At 43.0% G+C, this 16232-nt stretch overlaps 1 protein-coding gene across 11 annotated transcripts in view; it reads left to right on the forward strand.

Moving 5' to 3' along the window:
- The window catches only part of NCK2 (NCK adaptor protein 2), a 149106-nt gene that overhangs the window by 50807 nt on the left and 82067 nt on the right, over positions 1 to 16232 (forward strand). For 8 of the 11 annotated variants that reach the window (XM_064572671.1, XM_045885288.3, XM_045885289.3 and 5 more), the window contains one exon: positions 11221 to 11328. The exons of 2 other annotated variants lie outside the window; for them this stretch is intronic. The gene's annotated coding sequence lies outside the window, so the exon portion shown is untranslated. Of the gene's footprint in view, positions 1 to 9811; positions 9862 to 11220; positions 11329 to 16232 lie in introns of all 11 variants that reach the window. One more of the 11 variants, XM_045885280.3, reaches the window with a different exon arrangement.

Raw genomic sequence — 16232 nt, forward strand, 5'->3', positions numbered from 1 at the left:
CTTTAAGGCTGTGGTCCAGATGGGCCTCTTGCCACCCGCTGATGAGCACAGGCAAGTCATGGGGGGTTTTCAGCTCTGTGCTTTGACCTCTGACCCATGCCAGAGCAAGAGTCTGGATGGTCAGCCTGTGCTGATAAGGAAAGCTCTCGCCCACAGGGCTTCATAAGTAATCAGCCAGAATGAAACTGTCCTCCCTTTCATGACAACACACAGATACAAACCACTAGGATAGTTCTCTGGTCTAGTAGAACTTGACAAGAATTGGATGACACAGCTTGGGTGCTGTGACCTCCAGCCAGGAAACTTTGGGGCTCCGGAAATAGCCTTGAGTAACATAACTGGAAGGATGCTTGAGCCACCCTGAAGCCCGCGTGGCCTGGGGCTCAGCCATTCTGCACCTTTCTTTTCTCATTTGTGAAGTGAAGGGCTTAGACCACATCTGTAATCCTTCCCCCATGAAGATTTAAATTCTAGTAATCTGTAAGAGAATGTTGATTTCATCTGGAGAAGCCTGGGGAAGTGATGTCAATTACAGCCACGCTGATAAGAAATTGGTCTTTTCTCATCTCATTTAATCTCTTGTGCCTTCAGTGCTTTGTCCTTGCCCCAGAGAATGGAATGGGCACGGGTGTAGGCTCCGTCAATTTCAGGGTGGCTGTTGTGTGGGGCTGGCAGGGCTGGGGGCTGTATGGGATGTGGGGGCTTAAAATACCCATTTACTGAACACACCTTCTCTCCTCCCTCAGGCCTCACCAGCTGGCATTTTCCAGCAGTTTTATCTTGGCTTCATGTCCTTGGGATGTCCTTATTCTTTACTTGTGTATCAGCACAGTTTATTATATGTTTATAGAGTACTCTGATGGGCTCAGCTTCTTGGCAGTGAGAGACATTTCTCACGGACTCACTTTAAAACAGCGGATCACGGTGACCTGGCTGAGCGGGTGCTTGATAAATGCTTTAATTTTTATAATTTCACAATTCACACAAACCAGTGCCACACACTCTCATCACAGCCTGTGAGCCGGAAAGTGTACATAGTTTGATCAGCGTGCAGATGACACAGCTGCTGTATGTGCTTTCCTAGGACACTAAAGGTTTCACTGTCTGTTGTGTAGTCTACAGCTGAATAAATTCTCACAATGTTATTGAATGAATGAACTGATTATTCTTTTTCTTGGGCGGGGTGGAGTTCAAATTACCAAAAACTTAATGTTTTTGGAAGTATATTCATAAGCAAAAGGAAGAGCATTAATACCTTAGCAGTGGATGGTAAAAAGCAGGCTTATGGGGCGCCTGGGTGGCTCTGCCAGTTAAGCGGTTAAGCGTCTGCCTTCGGCTCAGGTCATGATCCTCGGGTCCTGGGATCGAGCCCCGCATCAGGCTCCCTGCTCCACGGGGAGTCTGCTTCTCCCTCTCCTTCTGCCGCTCCCCCTGCTTCTGTGCTCTCTCTTGCTCCCCCCACCCATATTTAAAAGAAAAAAAAAAGGCTTATGAGTGTGTCAGAACTCTTCTTCTACCCAGTCCTGCCGCACCACGTGGAAAGACCGAGGAGATTTCAGGAGCTGGGTTCTGTGGTGGCCTCGCTGGCCCCTCACTCTGGGGCCTGGGGTTGCTCTACTAGCCTTCCGAGGGAGAAGGTGGTTTGGAGCCTGCAGGTTTCTGAAGGCCCTTCAGGCTGCCCTATTTTTTGATGTTCTGGACTCTCATTTGTAAGGTGTGATTTCTTTCTTTCTTTCTTTTTTTTTTTTTTAAAATACTATTTGAGAGAGCGCGCCCTCTCACACAAGCGAGGAGAGGGCCAGAGGGAGATGCAGACTCCCTGCTGAGCGGGCCCCCCCCCCCCCCCCCCCACGGTGCTCGATCCTGGGACTCCAGGAATATGACCTGAGCTGAAGGCAGACACTTCACGGACTGAGCTACCAGGGTGCCCCTAAGCTGTGATTTCTTAGTTTACAGGATAATCATATTCAGTGTAGTTTTTAAAGGTAGAATCATAGCATGAATCCTCATGAATATCCATTATTAGAACTTCAGCACATAGTTCTGAATGGCCAGTCTTGTTCCATCTGAACTCCTGCACACTCCAGTGGCCTATTTTTGTAGCAAATCTGAGATATGAGTTCATCTGTAAATATTATAGTAAATACTCCAGTAACTAATTTCTTATTATTACCAAACCTGTGACTACTGTTCCAATTTCCCCAATTATTTCAGACCCTTATTGCTGTTGAATGGTGTGTTTGCTTTCTCCACCCTCTCATTTTTTTCCCCCACGGTGATTGATTTGTTGGAGAAAGCAAGTCTTTCGTCCTTTGGGTTTCCCACAGCTGCAGCTTGCTAACCAGACCCTCATTTGCCATGCCTGCCAGCCCCTGTGTTTCCTTCCTGTAAGCTGCTGGTCAGATCTGGAGCCCTTTCTGCTCTGATTTTCAGGCAGAACTCCATCGTGGGTGGTGTGTACTTCAGGAGGAGGGCATGAGAACAGACAGCCCTGGTGATCACTGCCTCCATCCAGAATTCATCAGGGTTTCAAAATGATGCCATTCTGATCATGTTCTTCCTTCTCTGTTTCCTAGCCAGATGAGGAGAATGTGCGGCTGTTAGCCTGAGGTCCGCTTACGCAGGAAAGTCTTGCCTTTTCTTTGGCAGTTCTCAGAATAAATAGTTCTGGTTCCCCAGCATCCTCCACAAGCCACCAGTGAGGTGGTTTGCTTGTGTGTTTTTAGAGACATTATGAGCTCATGATCTAAGGTATTTCTGGAGCATTTTCTTTCATTGCGGCTGGCATCCTTGTTATGCTGAGAGTGCCCGGCTGCAGCCTAGCTGGGCTGCTTGAGCTTGCTTCTGTGTTCCGTTGCTCATGCCCAGAGTCTGTGATGTCATCGCCACTGAAGGCTAAGGGCTGTCGTGCTTCGGGTCCGACCGGCTGTGCCCACCCCAGGCAGAGGCCCACATTTCAAAGACCGTGGTCCCATTAGGAGGAAGTGGAATTTGGGGACTGCAGTTTGGGAGTTAGGGATCATTGCTTCCAGACTGATTGTTGGATCTGGGCCTTTTCAGTGGACAGAGGTGGGTTTGTTCACTCATTTGTTTTGGTTGGTTTTCTGACATAATCCTCTGTAAGTTCACGCAGATATTTCTAATTGAGAATTCGAATTACAGCATATTTTACTTCTTTGGTTTTATATTTGTATCACTTTTCTCTTAGGCTGAAAGTTTTTCTCCCTAGGAACATTGGCGTAAGAACTTATTTGCTTGATTATCTTATTTATAGACAACACATACATGTTTAGAATAACTACCAACATTTTTACCAACCATATGAGTAGTGGAAATGGCAGAGGGTATCTTTGTCCTCAGGGTTTATCCCTCTAGGGAAATACAGTCAAATTACTGTGTTTCTAAGTCTTTTGGAATAATGTCTCTCTCTGTTTATGTCACCGACTCAATATATAATTTGGTTAATTGGTTTCCATTCTGCTTTTGATTTTTAGGACTTAAAAAAGTTAATATTGGTTTATAGTTACATAAACCATTTAGATGGTTCCAGAGCCGGAAGTGTGCTCAAAGTCTCATTCTGTATCTTCAGGCTCTTCTCGCTCAAGCCCTTTCCATCACTATTTGTAAAAAGATGATTTTTTCCTTCCTCCTTTTATTTATTGCTTTTTAATGCAAGCACAGACATACATTCATACAGTTGTATATTTGTTTTTAATATTTCTCATTTTCTTAAATAAACAATAACATGCATTACCCACTTTTCCAAAGCTAGAGTTTAGAGGTTGTCTTCTAATTATATGGCATACTGTGACTTAGTTAATCATGACACTGAGTTTAACTGAATGTGCCATTTTGGAAGGGGTGATTATAGCAACTGCCGTCTAAATATTTTAATCACATTCCAGAATAGTTAGAAAATACATGAATATTCCTGTCTTATTTTTGCTGTTTAAAAAGAAAACAACACAACTTGGTCTACTTAATTTACATGTATTCTAGTTCGGTGGTTCTCAGCGGGGTAATTTCGTCCCTCAGGGGACATTTGGCAATGCCTGCAGTGTCTGGAGACATTTTTGATTGTCACCATTCCGGGGAGGATGGGGGTTGCTGCTCACCGTGCTCCAGTGCTCCGGAGAGCTTTGCAACAGAGGTTGATCGGCGCTCACACGTCAGTGAGCCACTGGTGAGAAACCCTCTGTTTCAACCACAATTTCGAGAGCTTGGGTCACCTCACTCGTCCTCCCTCTCTCTCTCTCTTTTCTCTCTCTTCTTTTTCAGTAGATTTATGTCTAGGACTTCAGGAGAACAGAAGTCATTTAAAATGAAAAGACCCGAGGGGCGCCTGGGTGGCTCAGTTGGTTAGGTGTCCGACTCTTGGTTTCTGCTTGGGTCAAGATCTCAGGGTCCTGGGATCAAGCCCCGCATTGGGCTTCCAGCGAGCCCTGCATCAGGCTTCCAGCTCCGCGGGGAGTTTGCTTCTCCCTGTCCCTCTGCCTCTCCTGCCTGCTCATGCTTTCTCTCTCTCAAAAAAAAAAAAAGTTAAAAAAAAAAAAAAAAGATTGTGCTTCAGAGGCACATGTGTGAGTGTAGGTGACCCACGGGGAGGTTAGCAGTGTTGCTGCTCTTATGAAATTATTTTGTCATTGATGATGTGCATGATAACAGGATACATTTTTCTTATCTCTGTGCTTTGCATTTTCTCTATTATCTTATGAAATACTCCATTTCACTAAAAAGAGGACTGAATAATTCAACCGCATTGTGGTTTTAATGCGATATGGATAAAAGGGGGTATGCTCCCTTTTTCAGGTAGGGGGCACCTGGAGGCTATTGACAGTGGGGTCATTTGCACTTGGTCCTTCCCAGAGAGGGCCTGGGAGTGTGAGGAAGGGCATAGGAGGCCGAGGTTTTGATGTTGAAGGTGGACATTGTCCGGTCCTTGATGGTTTCAGAGCCTTGTCTACCTTTTGCCTTTGGTGATGAAGAAGAGATCCAGTAGTTTAGTGTTATTCCAGATGTTCCTAACATCACTGTTCTTTTTCCTTTTTTTTTCCCCCTTGTACTTCCCACTCTTGCATCGGGTAAATTAAGTGATTTGGGGGGAAAAAAACCTGATCGGCATTTCTTCTTCTTCTTCTTTTTTTTTTTTTTAAGATTGTATTTATTAGAGAGAGAGAGCCAAAGAGAGCACTAGTGGGGAGGAGAGGGAGAAGCAGGCTCCCCATGAGCAGGGAGCCCAATGTGGGACTTGATTTTAGGACACCGGGATCATGACCTGAGCCGAAGGCAGACGCTTAACCCACTGAGCCACCCAGGCGCCCCTCGGCATCTCTTCTTGACACGAGTAAATGCAATAGCAGTTCGATTCCAGGAAAGGAAATATGTATCACTAGAACAGTTAAGACATTAATGATGACAGTTCACAGGTTTGGCAGCCCTCTTAGGAGTTGGTCTTCTAGGATAAATTTTATTAACATTTTACTTGTGAGTGTTAACACTTCTTTGTGGTTGGTTTCGATGCTGCTGGTGGGCGTGGAAGAGTGCTCAGATCATTAGGAGGGTGGTCTTTCAGAAATAGATTGAGTCATCAAAACTCCTTTCTGGTTTTAATTTGTGGCCCGAAGATATAAACATTTATTATCCGTTTTAGGCCTTTGATTCATTTCCTATGCCACCAACCCTTTTCTTTCTGCATCTTCCCCTGCCCCCACAAGAGAGAAGCTGACATTGATTTATAAGCCTTTTTCCTTTGCTAAATTCAGAACTTTACAAAATACCCCTATTTCAGCCTTTCAACTCGTATTTTAGGGGAAGCCCTTAAATATTGATAGGGTTCTGAAGCCTGGGGTTGATTTTTTTTTTTTTTCCCCCTGCACGGAAATAAAACAAGAATTTGTGCTATTCTGAGTGGTGAGGGTTGCACTCAGGGTTCTAGAGCATGAATGAAGGGACCACCAGCACCACAATTCCATGTTGTTCAGTATAGAGGCAGAAGATGGTTTGTGCATGTCTTTCGAAGGAAGAAAAGTCAGTGTGCCCAAGCAGCAAGCCACCAGCCTGTGTGGGCAAGTGGAAGGAAGTCTTCAGATACTCCTGTGGGCACTGCAGGAAGCCACGCACAGGACAGGGGCTTAGGGACTTCAGGGTTGGTGGGGGGTATAGCGTGGTCCTCCTCTTGTTGAGGCTCCTGCCAGGCCCGTGGGAGAGGGCTGTTAATCCCAGTCGATAAGTCCCTGGGTTTGCAGCAACTCACAACCAAGATGAGATTCATTATGGTTCTCCCATAGTTGGAATGAGGGAGCAGAAGCCAAGTGTTTTGTAACCACAGGTAAAACAAAGCACCTTAGATTGTGGATGCCTATAAGCTTCTGCCTTTCTGTGGAAGCAGGATGCTTCTAGAAAACAAAACTAGTTCGTAAATTTGGCACTGAGAACTCTTTCAGCAGGTTGGGGTGGACTCATTAGTTTATGATTTCATCACTTTTTTTTAAAGGTACTGGCAACTAGCTGCAGATTTTTAAAGAGTTTAATCATCCTAAGGAAGGTCTGACTGCAGGATGACTAGCTGCATTAATCTGATTCAGTTCATTTCCGAAGAGAACAAAATTATAACTACATTTTCGTTCATTTACTGGTGTGATCCATCTATTTCAGGGCGAATATTAAATTATCTCCTAGCTCCAGAAGATGTGTTTTTGAACAGAAGTATCTGTAGGATTTAGTGTTCTGTGAAAGGAGTAGGTGTTAAGGTTAGCTTATTGTAAGATTTGTTTTCTATCTGCTATTATTTTGTTGAAGGAAATTTTTATTTGAAAGAGTAATACATATAAAAGCAAACAAACAGGCAAAAGGCAACTGAAATCTAACATGGAGGGAAGCCTTCCTCCTATCCCGGGCGCCCAGATGGCCTTACCAGAGGCAAGGTTTATGGTTTGTTGTACGTCCAGAATGTTCTGGAAATATCTAAGTAATAGGTTACTCAACTCATTAGTTTCCCTCTTGTTTCCCCCCTTTTTCTTTTTATAATATAAAGAGATTTCTCTATTAACTTTCAAAAATAAGTAAAACCATTAAATAGTACATTTTAATTGGTGAATTTTTATGGCATGTGAATTATATCTCAATTTAATAAAAAGTAACCTAAGAGTTTGGGGACTGATTTTAGAAGAAATGAAGGGTGAAATGCTTTCATCTTCAGATAATCAGATATCAATGGTGAGGTTCCTCAGAGATCCCTGTAGCTTGGATTAAAAACATATTTTTATGGGTTATTTAGATGGAGAAGCCTGTAGTGAGCTCACCAAGGTTACTGATAATTAAGTTCAAATGGGTCATGAATCTCAACATAACGAGGATAAACTGCCAGGATATACGTGAGGCAGCTTAACCCAGCAGCCAAGTGGTAGTTAAGTCTCTACATAGATAAACGCATTTGGGGAAAATAACCTGAAGTGTTCTTACCTTGTTTTTCTGAGGTAACTATCTATTTTTGAACTCTTTCCTATTTAGAACTTAGAGACATTCCTCCTGTTTTATAAGTGAAAAGCGCTTTGTCTTTAGATGTAATGTATTTTACTGTTTTCCTACTGATGGGCATTTAGGCTGTTTCTATTTTCATACGTCTTACCCAATTGCTTTTCATAGAGTTGTGCAATTTTGCATTTTCGTCACCAGTGCACGAGCCTACCTGCTTCCTCATAGCCTCACCAAATACGCCGTTTTATCACACTAAAATAAAAAAAATTGTTCTTTTATTTTGAAATACATTTTAGCTTACAAAAAATTGCAAAAATGATACAAAAAACTTCTGCCTCCCTTGACCCAGCTTCCTCAAATGTTGACATTTTATTTATTTTTAAAGATTTTATTTATTTGAGAGAGCACAAGCAGGGGGAGCAGCACACAGAGGGAAAGGGAGAAGCAGGCTCCCTGCTGAGCAGAGAGCCCTACAGGGAGCTTGGCACCAGGGTCCTGGGATCATGACCAGAAGCCAAGGCAGACGCTTAACCGACTGAGCCACCCAGGTGCCCCAGATGTTAACATTTTAAAGATTTTATTTATTTATTTGAGACAGAGAGAATGAGAGAGAGAGAGCACATGAGAGGGGGGAAGGTCAGAGGGAGAAGCAGGCTCCCTGCCGAGCAGGGAGCCCGATGCGGGACTCGATCCCGGGACTCCAGAATCATGACCTGAGCCGAAAGCAGTCGCTTAACCAACTGAGCCACCCAGGCGCCCCAGATGTTAACATTTTAAATAACCACATGATAGTGATCAAAATGGGAAGTTCACATTGACACCGTGCTATCTGTTACCACATTTTCTGGTCTCTGACAGTCTGATAGGTGAGAGGTGGTATCTTCATATGACTCTAGTATACGTTTATTTTATTGAAGCCCAGCATTTATCTGAAAGGCAGATATTTTCCTACCCAGTTTCCTTTGCCTCTTTTTCTTGATTGGCTGGTCTTCTTATCAATTGTAAGGAGCTCTTCCTGAATCAGGAAGAGTAGGCCTTGGTCTGTGTCACGAATTGCAAATATCCCTTTTCTTTTTGTCTTTTGGATTTGCCTGGGGTATATTTTGCCATGTAAAAAAAGTTTGTATTTTTATGTAGATGAATTCAAACATCTTTTGTGGTTTCTGGATTTTTAGTCATAGATTTAAAAAAGTTTTTCCTTCAAGGCTATAAAGAATTTCTTCCATATGTCCTTCTATACTTTTATTTTTCACGGTAAACCTTAGATGCATTTGGAATTCATCCTGTTTGTAGGATGTGAAGTGTGTCTCCATCTTTCTTCCAGATGGCTACCAAAGTATCCCATCACTATTTATTGAGAAGTCTTGCCTTTTTCCCAGTGACTGGAGCTAGCACCCTTTATCATATACTAAATTCCCAGAAGCACTTGGGTCTATTTGTGTTCCTGTTTCTTAGTTCTGTTACATGCCATGCCAAACTGGAAGAGATGAGTTCTCTGAAAACTTTCTATTATCTTAAATAAACAAAACAAAATAGCATTCTGTGAAAGTCTGTAAAAAGCTAATGGCTATGCTTGCATATCAGTAAATGAGACAGCAGAGGCCCAAAGATCACAGAGTTGTTTGGGCCTAGGGTAGAAGGCAGATGGTTCCCTCTCTTGTGTCCAAAAGTGGGTAAAATAATATCTATTGCAAGAAGGCATATTGATGGTCCTTACCTGGCCCACCCCTCTGCAGTCTCGCCAGCTGTGTTCTTGGATGTGGGAGGCGAGTTAAGGATGTATGGTGAGAAATTTGATTGAAAATAGTTAATGATAACATATTTTCTTTTTTTTTTTTTAAAAGAGAGGGAGGGTGTGTAAGAGTTCCTTGAAGAGTTTTCTTTGGTAAGTGTAGATTCTGGTCTTTGGGAAATCTGTTTCATTTAGAACCACTGTGCTCATGTGACATCATTAAGCCTTTCTTTCCATCAGTGTTTAACAGAGATCATAACCAGTTCCCCCCCTTACCACGTGATCCTTTGGAAGAGGGTTCAGTGTAGTTGTTCGACCCAGGTGCACTGTTGAGCCTGGCTGTCCTTGGTCTTCAGCATGAGCGGCAGTAGGCATAAGGTCAAGGCCAAGGGCTCCCAAGTGACTGGAATTCTCACTGCACCTTGCACTCAGCACACCTCAGCCCATCCCCTAACTCCTCTGCTGCGAACGGGGACAGTGAAACATCCTGGTGTCAGGACTGAATGTGATAATGTAGGAGAAGTGCTCAGCCTAGTGTCTGGCACCCAGTAAATTCTAAGTAAAGGCTTGCTGTTTCATTGGTCTGTTTCCTTCCCTTGTTAGTGCATGAAACTCCGAGGCCCACAGTTCCTGGATTTGCAGGCTGAAGGAAGGTAGGATATAATTTGGGAGTAAATAAGCGAGTGGGATATATGTGTTCGAGTAGCACATGGCAGGCTGAACCACAGATGAGGTGAGGCGAACTTCAGCGTTCGAAGGTCTAAAACAAGGAGGTGTTCTTTCTGTCCTTGGTCCGTCCGAGAGAGGGACCCAGAGCAGCATAGGCGTGGTGGTGCTTCGTGTTATGTAGGACCAGTAGCAGGAGCGGGACAGATCACCTTTCACGTACATTTTTGTTGGTGTTTTTGGTCAAAAAGAAGAATCCTCAAAATGGATCGTATAGAACAGGTATCGTTGAGAAGAAATTAAAGCTCAAAAGGAGAAAAGTTAGGAGGAGAGTGCTTGACTGCTTTGTATTCACACACTGAGGTTCAGATGACATATGCGCGCTCACAGGTGGATGGCAGGATCCCTGCTGATATTCTTTGCGGCCTTGAAGGAGAGAAGTACCAGAAGGCTGGAGATAGCGAATGTCCTTATTTTCTAAATGGAGAAAAAGGCAGAATCAGGAAAGAGGCCTTTAACCAGATTACGGAATGGAGGTGAAAGCTGGCAGCCAGGAGCCTGTCGGCATCTCTTCTCCTTGATGCCACGTGGCTGGATGTCAGCAGGGTGCCTGCATAAAGTCGGACCCACTTCTATCTCTAGTGTTAACGTACCTGCTCACCCTGGGCCCTCCCCTCTTGACCCTGGTCACTCTTTAGGAGCCTTCTGGGCCGTAGTCGTCTTGGGGATTTGTCTGTGGTCGTCTGCCCTCCCCGTGCTCTGTTCCCCCAACCCTATCCCCTGACCAGTGCCCTTGACTTCCGCTTACCCCCAGATCATCTCGTGCACTCCGTACGAGGTTGGGGAACAGTCATGTGTTTTTTACATTCATAGTCCATTTCCATACAAAAAAAGGGTGTACAGCATCAACAGACAGAAAAGGAGAAAATGTGAGGGACAGAGTATGTGAGACGTAGCTCAGTGGAGTGAGGGGAGTGGCTCATGGCACAAAGGAATTATAGGGAGTGCCGGGGCCAAAGGAGAGAAAGGACATTTCTCACCTCCACTCATTGTCCTCTGATCTCCCAGTTGGCTAAGCTTATCTCCTCTGATAACAGCTGTGGGGATTGCTCTTGGTGTTCTCCAGCCGGCCCCATTCAAAGGTTGGGTGTTTAGGGGCAGGGTGGCCCTGAGCTCACTCACCGCCACGAGGATAGGCATTTCAGTGTCTCACAGGGGGAACAAAGTAATGTTTTCTCTGAGCACCTACTATGTACCGGGAACTTTGCTGGGTGCTTTTTATGGCTACTTACTGTATACAACACATCTGTAAGGTAATCCTTTTCTCTTTATCCTCTATTTTATAGGAGAGAACTTAAGCTTTAGACGTGGTAAGCCATCTGGCCGAAAGACAGAGCCAAGCAGGGGTGGAGTTGGCATTTCATTCCAGAGCCAAAGCTCGTTCACCAAATCAGGTAACAGGCCTGTCTCCATGCATGTTGAACTATTATGTGGATTAGGAGCTGGTTGGACGGCCACAGCCACAGAATGTGGACTGCTAGCTCGATCGTCCCTGAGTTCAGGTCTCAGATGCCTGCTGTCCTTGGCTGTGATCTGTGCCGCAGCATGGATGTTAACCTGTGTGTCAGATTTGTAGGTGATAAACGGATGGAGAGATAGGGAGCATCCATGACGGAATCAGAATCTAGAACTCCTGTGGAGCACGGTACTGGTAGGAGTTCAAAACATACTTGTTGGATTAATTAACTTGAAGTCTGTCTAGAAGCGGGAACAGTATTGGGATAGTGAGTTTCAGGGAACCTTGGCATTGTTCCACCGAGGAAGGTTTTGCTTGGAGAAGAGATCCCGAGAGACCTTCCTATTGGAAGGTTGGTCTCTGGAAAGCGAGATTAGTCCTACTTTCTGTTGCATCATAAATTATTTTTTACCTAAAGCTGTTACACACACACACACACACACACACACTCAGTTTGCTTGTCTCCTTAGAATTTTTTATTTTTTATTTTTTAAAGCAGATACTGGCAGATATTTTGGGTAGCACACATCTGTTTTATAAGTTATCTCACACAGTTCAGCTGTTTTTTTTTTTTAAAGATTTTATTTATTTATTTGACAGAGAGAGACAGTGAGAGAGGGAACACAAGCAGGGGGAGCGGGAGAGGGAGAAGCAGGCTTCCCATTGAACAGGGAGCCCAATGAGGGGCTCTATCCCAGGACCCTGGGGCCATGACCTGAGCCGAAGGCAGACGCTTAACAACTGAGCCACCCAGGCGCCCCTGATTTTTTTTTTTTGTAGGTGTGTTTTCTTATAGCAAATGAAATAAAGAGCACACTGTGTCACCTCCTATTTGACTTTGGTCCCTGACCAGCCCGAGTTCCTTAGGAAGGACAGCATCTGTGCTGTGCCTTATTTATGTACAGTGTTTGCACACAGCAGATGTGCAACACATTTTCATTGAATAAGTGTGACTTTCATTCCACCAGCGAGGTGACTGATACTGCCTCCAAGGAAACAGGCTTTGGGGCAAAGTAGCAGCCTCAACACCCTGTAACTACAAAGACATAGAACGGGGATTGGCATCCAGTTTAAAACAAAGTCCTTGCGTCCTTTACATCATACACAGAGGCACGGCCAACTTCATTACCTGGATTAATCTTCTTTCAGACAACCCTTGTATTTGAATATTTAGGGTTGAGAGAATAGGGCTTCTTGAACTGGCCCTTTTCACTTTCTGGTCTTTTCTCTGCAGTACTGGTTCTTAACTGGGGCTGACATTTTAACCACCTAGGAGCTTTTCCAAACTGCAGATATTGTAATTCAGTAGGTCTCAGGTGGGATCCATTTAGAATGAATAGGCAAGCTAAAGCCCTTCCCATTTCTGGACAGCATGGTTAGAACACTCAAGATTTCGGCTATTGTACATAAGCTGAAGATACTCTGTATTTTGCCGAGTTGTAAATCTGAGTGATGGGTTGTAAGATGAAAGAGAAATTGAACTCATGAGCTGAATCTGTTTTGTCCCGCAGCCTCTCAAAAGGTTTTGGCTTCGCTTGCATGTTTTTATGGGACAAATTCCATGCAAAGAGGCAATTATGAATTTCAGAGTTTATTAATTTCAAGACATACTCCATAAAGGGGTTGGTTGAGTAAAATGGCGAATTCAGAGAAAGTTTGAAATCTCCTCTTGACTCTGTTTCCTCTGTGCACAAAATTGCATTGTGGAGTGGAAGTTTATCATTTCATAATGTGTGTAAATGAAGGGATCAAAGCTTTTTCTTTTTGACGCTTACACTGGGTGAGGATTATCTGAGAAAACCTGGGAGACCAAGGAAATGGGTTTGACTTTCTGCCAGGTGGTCATTGAAATGTTTTTTTCTTTGTGCCCAATTAAAAGGCTGGACATGTAGATTTTCACGCTCTTGTCTGGTTTCAGCTTTGGAAGTGCTTACACAGCTAATCTGGCATTTGTGATAATTTCCACTTCGAGCTCACCAGGAGGCTCTTTGGGGATATTCAGACAGAAATGACTTAATTGGATTTCAGCCCACACACAGCATTTGAATGGCTTTATCAATGGCATTAATTGGGCAGCTGCCATAGGAAGTCATATATATATATATATATGTATGTTTTTTTTTTTTTTTTTGAGCTCTAGAATTTCAAAGTACTCTTCGATTCATTCTCTCTCATTGGTTCATTGCTAATTTATTTAACAAATGAAAAACTCAAGAAAAATGAATTTATTACAGTAAAATTAAGAAATATGGTTTGTAAGTAGAATTCTCATTTGGTTTTGGCATAGTTAGGTTATTATCTGTATTTAAGGTTCCATGTTGACACTCATGGGCTGGCTCAAGGACAATTGTATAAGGGATTCAGGGTCTCTTGGATTGAAATTTGGGAGGAGAGGATTCTGGGCCAGATGGTACTGAATGCTGTAGGGTATTGGACAATTGCAACAGATCTTAAAAATATAATTAAAGAAGTGAAAGTTTATTGGATGATAAATGTCTGTTATTATCATTTTATCGAGCGCCTGCCATGTGGCCAAGCCATATGGACCTCAGCATGTGGAGGTCCTTTCCTAGAGGCTCTTCCTGTCTAGATAGCCTTTAAATAGGGGAGTTTATGATTATAAAAGAATGATTTCTGCAGGAACATCTTCCATTCCTATAGAATGTCCCCAAGCAGGGAACTGGTTGAGTTCATTTCTGAACAATGAGTTGGATTTAGCTGGATAGTGGCTTTGGGAAGCTGGAGCGATAAAGCTATCTCAGTATGGGGGAAGAAATAGTAGACATAAAGTCACAGAATTGTGAAAGCATCTGGCATTTGGGGAAAATGTGGCTGAAACACACTTTGACCATTTTAAGAATATTTAAAAGTAGCTAAGGATACTTTCAGAACACAGTATTAATAAAATTCCTGTTCATTTGGAATAATCATAAATTTGTTCTCTGTAAGTTAAACTTTATAACTATTAGCCCCCTTTTTGGTGGCAAAATTTAACTTACTCCCTTTTCATTACATATTTTATGGAATTTTATACAATAATTTAGGGGATACTATAATATATATATGAGCATCACCCCTACTGTAAAGTGGGGAACACAAATCTATTCAGTACCCATCAGAAGTAAAATAGGATAATGTGCAGTGAGATGTTTTTCCCCACAGTTTCTTAGAAGCAAATTCATTCTGTGGGAAGCTTCTCAGTTACCAGGAATATACAAAATTCAACCAACCAACCAACCTTCCCACAAAATCTTTCTCCAGAACTTAATGGTTCTGTATGCTTCCAGGGACTTCTCAGGGGCCAAAGGTCAGGGACTGTTCCCAGTCTTTTTTCACTCATTACCTTCATCTAATAGCTGTAAAACTCATGTCCCCCACCCTCATGTTGAGAGTCCTGTTTTGGTTTCTTAAAAGGCCAGTGATGTGATCTAGAACAAAGATGGGGTCTGAGTAAACACTAAATCCCTGGAATAGTAAAAATCTGCATCAGTACGTGTAGTTCACTCAGTTGCGGATATGACGATTTAATCCTGAGTTAATTAGAACACAGGCCCTGACCTAAACAGCTCTCTCTGGATGTTTCCATCCCATGACACCCATGCGTGTCAACGGCAGGCTTAGCAGATCTAGTTTTCTCTCTAAAATTAATGTGTGGTGCTAAACAACACCAAGGTGTTGAACTTGAAGGACAAGGGAAATAAAGGATTTGAGGTTTCTGATTTGATTAATTCTGGGCCTAGATTTCTAGAAAACAATTGAAATGTTTCTTGTAGGAAAAAAAAAAAAGGACTCTTGTTTTAGAGAAATACAGGGGAAGCATTCTCAATAGGGTAGTTTGGGGGCACGAATGCTGCCTTTCTGGAGTTGTGTAAGAATGTCCATCAGTGAAACCAAGCCACCTTGAGCCACTGCCCAGGGCTCATCTGCCCCACTGATGGTTATTTTTCTTAAACTATTTTCTTAAAAACCAGAAGAACATCATTCAGTGCTTAGACTGTTTTATAACTTTGAGTCTTAAGTATTATATACCTATTCCCAGTTGAAGAAGGAGAACAGGACCTTTTCTTTCTGAAGGGCCCAGAACTGGAGAAGCGCCATACCCTTGATGCCAGGGAGGATCACGCTTGAAAATGGGACCAGTGGAAAGGACGGAAGCAGAGAAGTGCACCAGTAACATCAGCACCTCCAATCTGTTTTGTCACTTACTGAATCATTGATTAATTGGGTTGCTCTCTGGTACCAAGTACGGGGTCAGCGCTGGATCCCTGCCCTTGAGAAAGTCTTCTCCCATCTGATGAGTCCCTTGCCAACTGCCCGTTCACTGGAAGTGCTGGGGTGGAGGAAACGCTGTAAAACAGCGTCAGGGAGATGAAATTTACAATGTCTGGAATGCCAGGTATTCTGCAGGACAAATGACTCCGTTTCTTCAACAAATCATCCTTCAAATAAAATAGATTTAAAGTAACTTAAAAGACATGCAAGACATTATTTGGATCCCGATTCAAATAAATCGGCTATAAAAAGACATTTATGAGAAAATTGGAAGAATGGGAACACTAAAATGAGGTTTATATTAAGGAGTTAATGATTACTTTAGGTGTAATAATGGAGTTGTACTTATCTGTTGGTGGTATACACTGAAGTGTGTACAGATAAAATAATTTTTCTGTGGGATTTGCTTTAAAGTCACCTAGTCAGGGTTGGGGCCTGGTTGATTGGCCTAGGCCAATAAATGATGAGGTTGAGTGTTAAGGTAGCTAGGGAGATATATCCTGGTTATTTTTGTAAATGGTTAAATATCTACATTAAAGTGTAAAGTACGGTGGCTATGGTACAGTATGG

This window comes from Mirounga angustirostris, unplaced genomic scaffold (assembly GCF_029215605.1).
Source record: "Mirounga angustirostris isolate CCGP_5_RB_7025 unplaced genomic scaffold, mMirAng1.0.hap1 SCAF_10, whole genome shotgun sequence".
NCBI classification, from domain to species: Eukaryota; Metazoa; Chordata; class Mammalia; order Carnivora; family Phocidae; genus Mirounga; species Mirounga angustirostris.